The sequence below is a fragment of the Ambystoma mexicanum genome, chromosome 3p (genome assembly GCF_040938575.1).
Source record: "Ambystoma mexicanum isolate Mex_15411 chromosome 3p, UKY_AmexF1_1, whole genome shotgun sequence".
NCBI lineage: Eukaryota > Metazoa > Chordata > Amphibia > Caudata > Ambystomatidae > Ambystoma > Ambystoma mexicanum.
In genome coordinates this window covers 353910518-353918499 of record NC_090925.1, presented here as the reverse complement: position 1 = coordinate 353918499, position 7982 = coordinate 353910518, and positions in this window count along the sequence as shown.

The window sequence follows — 7982 nt, the reverse complement described above, 5'->3', positions numbered from 1 at the left end:
GATTGAAGTCACTCAACCTTGGCCACTGTAACAATCACCCCCTTCCAGCTAGTGCCCGACTGATTAAGACAACACCCTAATGTTCAAATGTATCTTATGCCCCGTGATTTGAAGGGCTACATGGAAGGGGAGGCTGTCCAATGCACGATAAATGCCCCACAGACCAATCACAGGAGAATGCACTATATTGACTGCAGTGTCTAAGCAGTAAATCAACAATGAGCAGTGCCAGCTTTCTTATCCAAAGCAAATCCTTGATTGCCTACTAATGCCATCCAACACCCATTGACTATACATTACACTCCCCATACGTACTGTACATATTAGTAGTCCATATAATAAATGGTGTCTTAAAAAGTTTCATTTCAAAGGTATGCAGCCTTTATATCGAAATATTTTATAAAGAATGATTATATATCGAAACTTTTAAAATGTTATAGTGAATGCATTTAGGGGTGGGATAAAGGGTTAAATACTTTCGGGAAATGGCTGGGATGGGTTTTTAGGCGTGCAAAACTGGTGTTTGGCCTCCCCTCAAAAAGTGCATTAATTATAACATTTTTCATTATAAAATATTTGAGATATGTTCATTCAATATAAAATATTTTGGTATAAAGACATGTAACCCATTTCAAATACTCTAATACCCAGATCTTATCCCTATATAGACTCTCTTGTAAAAAGTGTCAAGCACCCCTGCCAACTCCCCTGCAATACAGCAGACCAACTCAAAAACAAACCCATTCTAGACCACCAAATACTATTCAACAATTCTTACCCTTGTGTCCTCCTCCCCCTTCGTCCCCCATCCGCAAGCATGGGCACACCAAACCACCAGTCCCAACAATTGCTTCATCAGTTCTCAAATCCTCACACCAACACCCCTTGCCTCACACATGGAGCACATGATGAGTCTGATCTGTTGATGTATTTCACAAATAAATAATTAAAAAGTTGCCCAGTTATTCCACATTATATATTGTAAAATTAAAGACACCCGAACAGGTCGGGCGTGGCCAGCAGCGACATGGGGAAGATGTGAGGGGCGCCAGCTCCCATGGCCGCACCACTCATCCTGCCTTAAATCCTGGTTTTCGGAAACCAAAACTGTCTAAATAACCCTGACGGGTGTGGGACACCCTGGTGCAGAAGAGGAGCGAGAAAACGGAGCAATACGCGCCTTCCTGCCGATGCCTGAGGCATGGAGAACTCTGCGCGCCTGACGAACTGCCCGCTCCAAAGATGACCGCCTCCGTGTGACAGAACACACGTCCGGAGGCCGCCGGGAGAGTGCGGGATGCAGCTGCATCCGTCCTGCCATCCATCTGGCAAGCAACAGCGGTGTGAGGGTGCTGCCCTTGGAGGGCTCCGGCGGCTCCCCGAGCCATGTGGGAACTTGGGCGGAGCAGTGGCGCTGCGAGAAAGAACAGGGCTCCGACGCCGTGCGCCGCCTGAGCCTGGGCGTGAGGCGGCTGGAGACCGCCCGGAGTGAGGACACCGCTCGACACCCACACGGAGCCACGGAGACGGCGGTCGGAGGACACGTCTGGTGGAGGAGGGCAGCCCACGCGAGCACACGACTCGCAAGGAGCGGATCAGCATAATAGCGATCCGAGAGAGCTGTGGAGCGGTGCTGCATGCTACGCGTGTGATCGCCAGTGAGCCGTCCCTGAGGGGGCGCTGGAGGTCTCGCTTCCCCATGGCGCAGATGTCTTGATGTGGGGCCCGGACCACGCGGCGCCGGCCCTGCTGTGAGAGGAGCGGCGGAGGTGCTGGGCCCACGCACACGGAGGCCAAACTGCTGGAGGAGGGGGACCGGAGCCCCAAGTCGCCCTGGGCCAGCAGAACCCTGAGCCTTTACCAGCAGTGGATGAGTCGATTGAGCAGGACACATATGTAACTGTGTGGTGGACCGGAGCCCCTTGGCCACAAGGACAAGTGCAGTAAAAGCAGGCAAACTGTGTGGGCACAATCAACACAAAATATGCTGCATCCTGGGCTAGAACACGAGCGGTGACCAGCAACAGCCCACGGTGAGAGCACCCTGTGAGGTGGCCGAGACACCCCAAGAGGCACGGGTGCGAATCGGATCGCAGGAGGGAAAATAACCTGGCGGAGCAGTGAGACAGGGCCAAGGAGTGAGCGTGTTGCCAAAGCACACACTACTGAACTGACACGGAGTGATCATTGAGTGGTATCGGTACCCTCAAGACAACGGAGAAAACAGGGAAAGACAAGACCAAGAGGCTCCCCACACAGAGCAGAATAGACCAATATACCATTCCTCCAATGCAGGCCCCTGACCCCCACTCGGTTACCCGGGAGGAAGAGCAGCCCGACCACGCAATCTCCTTGAGGGACATCATGGCCGCTATAGCCGACTCCCGCACGTCAATGGAGCAAACAATGGATGGGATAAGCCTGGATGTATCCCTCCTCAGACATGACCTCCAAAAACTAATGGCACGCACAGGTGAAGCCGAACAGCATATTTCGAATACAGAGGATGGAGTACGGGACATGCAACACCAACTGAGAAGCTTCACTTCGAAACTTAAAGTGCTGGAAAACAGAATTGAAGAAGGGGAAGGACGCTTGAGGCGTAATAACGTACGCATACTCGGCATACCCGAGAAAGCTGAAGGTGCCTGTATGGAGCTCTTCCTTGAACAGTGGTTAATAGACTCATTTGATCTGAGTTCTTTCTCCAGGTTTTTCTCTATAGAGCGTGCACACAGAATGCCCACAGGTAGACTGACACCGGGGGCACCGCCACGCACAGTGATTGCAAAATTCCTAAATTACAGTGACCGATATGCTCTATTACAACACGCGCAGACCAACGGCTCGATCACCTTTAATGGCTCAAAAATTGCTTTCTTCGCTGATTACACAAGAGAGGTGCAGAAAGCGAGGCAGTCCTTCCACCAACTTAAAAAGCACCTGCAATCACTGGGGACTGCCTTTCCCGGCACAACTTAAGATCTACCATAAAGGCACAACAGTCCACTTTAATGATCCTAAAGAAGCATGGCGCTGGGCGGAACAGCACATAGAGGGAGACTGGTCAACTGCTCATGGCAACAGCGAAAGAAATAACAGACCACCTCCCGACCAACAACATCCACCCCGACAGCCACCGGAACAAGGCCTACCGGAAGACAGTGACGGATGACCCTTGCCACCATTTCTGGTAACGCCTCGTAACACACCAGTGAGTACATACTGAATTGCCCAACCATATGCCACACACCGTAATACCTAACACAAGGTAACACACCTCTCCAAGTTGCGGTCGCGGGGAAGACCCGCAACCTTATGTCGAAGCACCCCCCCCCCCCATAGAAACACCAAAGAACAGTACTAGTGGTGCCATTCCCGGTTCGCATAACGTTAGGGGATACCACTTGTACATAAATTAAGTTCACTGCATGTAAGGTGTCCAGTTGACATCTTAGGTTTTCGTGTTCGGCGACCAATGCTTCTAGTTGCGAGGAGTATGGGGCGGGGGGTGGTGAGGGTTTGTTAAGTTTAGTTACAGATGGGACCAGTTAAACACATAGCACACCATGGCCAGATAAGATGGTCATAACTCATGGGCATAAGCCCGGTCAGTGCATAATGCCGTCAACAGCAGCACACGCCTCTACCACCACAGGCAAACATGGCAGCACATTGCACTACCACTAATGCTTTCAGGACACTTAGGCTGATGACATGGAATGTCAACGGCCTTGGCAACGCAGTCAGGCGCCGATTGGTCCGGCAATTTCTAAACAGACAGGCATCAGATATAGTGGGCCTCATTCCGAGTATGGCGGTAAGGGATAGCGGCCACCGCTAACGAGAGCGGTGGCGGTAATCCCTTACCGCCATACTCCGAGTTCCCTTAGCGCCATGGTGCTTTTAACACCTGCTTTTAGCAGGCGTTAAATACCATGGCGCTAAGGGACCTTGATGTTAATTACGCCACCGTAATTTACGGTGGCGTAATTGACGCCTTCCCCACTCCCATTATGCCCTATGGGGCAGGAATGGGAATGGGGAAGGGTAAATGGGGATTGGGGAATTACCGCCCCGCCAACCTTGGAATGGGGCGGTAATTCCGCCAACCACCAAGGCGCTGCCGGTCCGGGTACGGCGTCAACCAAGGCGTTAATAGCGCCATTGGTTAGCGCCGTACTCGGAATGAGGCCCAGTGTTTCTGTCTGAGACCCATCTAGCGGGCACAGAATGTACCCTATTCAAACATACAAACTACAAGCTGGTACTCCACTCAGGCTTCACGATGGGCTCAAGGGGCGTCATGATCCTGATACACAAAAACCTTCCCTTCCACCTCAACACAGTGACCCACAACACCGGCGGCAGATATGTATATGCGACAGGCACGATATGGGATCACTCTATTGCACTATTAGCCACCTATGCACCGCCAACCCTATTAGAGCCACTACTCACGGATATTGCCCCGCTGATTACAAATGACATTTCTAACCTCATGGTACTGGGAGGAGACTTCAATGAAGTAATGAACGCAACCCTGCACCAATCACATCTACGTAATAGAAACCCCAATGTACCTACTAGGCTTGCTGCATTCACCAACGCACTTGGCCTATGTGATGTATGGAGAGAACTTCACCCGGACACCAGAGAATACTCTTTTCACTCGGGGGCACATGCCTCGCTGTCCAGGCTAGACTATTTCTTTACCCCATCAACTGATCTGCACAGGGCACAAGAAATAAACATGCTCCCCAGGGGTATTTCTGACCACTCCCCGCTGGAGCTGAAATTCACAACATCCAGGCTGCTTCTACCGCCGAGCTGGTATCTGAATAATAACTACCTGGGTGACACCGAGCAAGTGGATAGACTCCAGGGAGGCTTACACTGGGAGGCCTACAAGACAGTACTAAGGGGTGAACTAATATCTTGAACAACTGCAAAAAAAGAAAAAGCACCTGAGTAAGACACTTGAAGCGGAACAAGTGAAGCAGGCAGAGGAAAGGCATATAAGAAAGGATACGCCGGTCACAAATCGTATGCTGCTTCTAGCACAGAAGAGGCTTCAAAATATAGCAATGGACAACGCAAGACAAGCACATACTGCGATGCAAGCAAGAATCTATGAAACAGGTGATAAAGCTGGCAAGATGCTGGCATGGCTGGAACGGAAGGAGCAGGGACGCAGGCATGTCCGGCGGCTAGAAACAGGAGGGCCAAACACACGAGCAACATACCAGGATATAACGCAAGGCTTTGCGGAATACTACGGTGAGCTTTATAGGGAACCCATGACTCAGACAGACATCACGATTATGGAGGAAATCGACATCCCCACCTTAAATGAAGCGCAACAGGAGCTACTGGAGAGGGATATCACGAGGATGAGGTCCTAAGTGCCATATCCTGCCTCCAAACTGGCAAGTCCCCAGGGCCCAATGGCTTCCCGGTTGAGCTTTGGCGGAAGGTAGGAACCAATGTGATTCCCCCCCCCCATCTACTGCGGATGTACCAACATGCGTGCGAAAAGGGCATTCTTCCACCAGATCTGCGAGAAGCAACAATAATCGTGATACCCAAACCAGACAAACCCCCTGAAAGCTGCAGTTCATACAGGCCTATTTCACTCATTAATCGTGAAACTAAAATACTGGCAAAACTACTAGCAGACCTCTACAGCAGGTTATCCCCTCCCTGTTCCACCCAGACCAGTACGGCTTCATGCCGCAGAGATCAACACGCATGAACCTTCACAGACTATACTCTGCCCAGGAAAGAGCCGGCAGCATACAAGGCCCTCTAGCCCTACTAGAAATTGACTTCGAAAAGGCCTTCGATTCAGTGAAATGGGAGGCTATCTGCAACATAATGCGCTGCATGGGCTTTGGCAAGAACTTCATGAGTTGGGTGCGTCTGTTATATAAATGCCCATTGGCCAGGACCAGAGTTAACGGCTGCCGATCGGACCCTTTTAGTCTGGGGAGAGGCACGAGGCAGGGCTGCCCATTATCGGCCTTGATCTTTGCGATCGCAATTGAACCACTGGCAATCCTACTGCGAAACACACCAACCTGGGAAAGCTTCTGCTGGTCTGAAACCTGGGAAGACAGAGTATCGCTCTATGCTGATGACCTGCTCATCTACCTAAAAGACCCAGGCAATCCCTGCCCCAGAGTCACACACATGCTAGAGCGATATGCGGCATTCAGCGGCCCACGTGTGAACTGGGCCAAGTCCATCCTATTCCCCATAGGAGTCGTTTCGATGACAAGCCTAGCGGCTTGCCCTTACCAGATTGAAATGGAACAATTCAAATACCTGGGGATATGTATCACGAAACACCTTGCTGAATACATATCCTTGAATCTCTCCCCCCTTGTGACAAGATTTGCAGAAGATACCCGCCACTGGATCTCTCTGCCATTGACGCTGATGGGTAGAGCCGCCCTGTTCAAAATGATTGCTCTCCCCAAATTCTTGTACATCCTGCAAAACGCTCCATTATCTATTCCATATCAAGAATTCCACAAACTCAACTGCATCCTTCGGAAGCTGCTATGGGGAGGAGGGCACCTGCGGATTGCTCTCTCCACTCTCCAGAGGTCCATCTGGGAAGGGGGGATTGGGCTGCCCAGACTGCAGTCATACTACTAGGCCAGCCAGATGGCGGTGGTGAATGATATGCTCCATGGGGATGGGACACACATCAAAGGGATCAACTCCAACAGCACAACAACACCATTAGAGCACCTGTACGGTGGCCTGAGTCGTACACCAAAATTGGATATGGCAACACATATTGTAAGAATCTGGAAAGAAGCACACCGACACTGGCCCAACCCCTATGGAACAACTGCTGCCTTCCCGAAATACAAAAATTGCCTAGATGGCCCGAATGGGTCCAACGAGGTATCACCAGCACTGGAGATGTGATACGTGAGGATAACTTGGTACCATTCGAGACATTGCACTCAGAGTTTTCCCTCTCAGCTACAGAAAGGTACCACTACATGCAATTGAAACATGCTTGGAATGCCCACCGACAGAACACACGAGACATGCCAGAAAGTTCTCTGCTAGAGCGAAACATTGTGCTGGATTGGGTGGAACGGAAGGTCACCTGCATCATGTACAACGTGATAACATCCTTTGCGACACCAGAACTAACCAGTCTGAAAACCAAGTGGGAACGAGATGTGGGACCGCGTCAGCCAGAACATTGGGTTGAAGCCCTGATGTACCCGCGCGAGGCAACTATCTCTTCAAGGCTCAGACTGGTTCAATTGAAGATCCTACATCGCATCTACTATCCGAGAGTGGCTCTTTTCCGCTGGGGTAAGACGTCGGACGCACGATGCCTACACTGTAAGCGTGAGGAAGGTACCTTCTTCCATATCTTATGGGAATCTAGTAACATTCAGCAGCTCTGGTGGAAATGTTGTGACAAACTGTCCAGCGTTATAGGCAATTCGATACAAAGGTGGCCAAAACACCTTCTTTTAGGGATTTTCTGTGAAACCGAATTATCCCACTATGAGAAACTGCTCTGGTCAACCGCAATGGCGGTACTCAGTCGGAACATCGCGCAACTGTGGGGTTTGGAACGCACACCCAGCTATGACCAGTGGGTCACGGATGTGGACATTTGCGCTGTAATGGAGCACCGGGTATATGCGGCGAGGGGCTGCCCGCAAAAAGCGAACAAAATATGGAGCCGCTGGGGGGAGGCCAGCTAAGTGCCAGGTGCGGTGCCGCAGATACCGAGTCTGAGAGAGGCCCGAGACACCGGGCGGAACGAGCCTGATATGAACAAACTATGTCATGAGTTTTTCCTTTGCCAAAGATTGACGGTCCGTTGGACTGTGGTCCCTGATGTTGAGTTCTTTGATGTTTTTGTTCTTTGTTTTCTTCTCTCTCTCTCTTCCTTTATCTCCTCCTGGATATGTTGATTTCAAAATGCTCCCTCTTCCCCG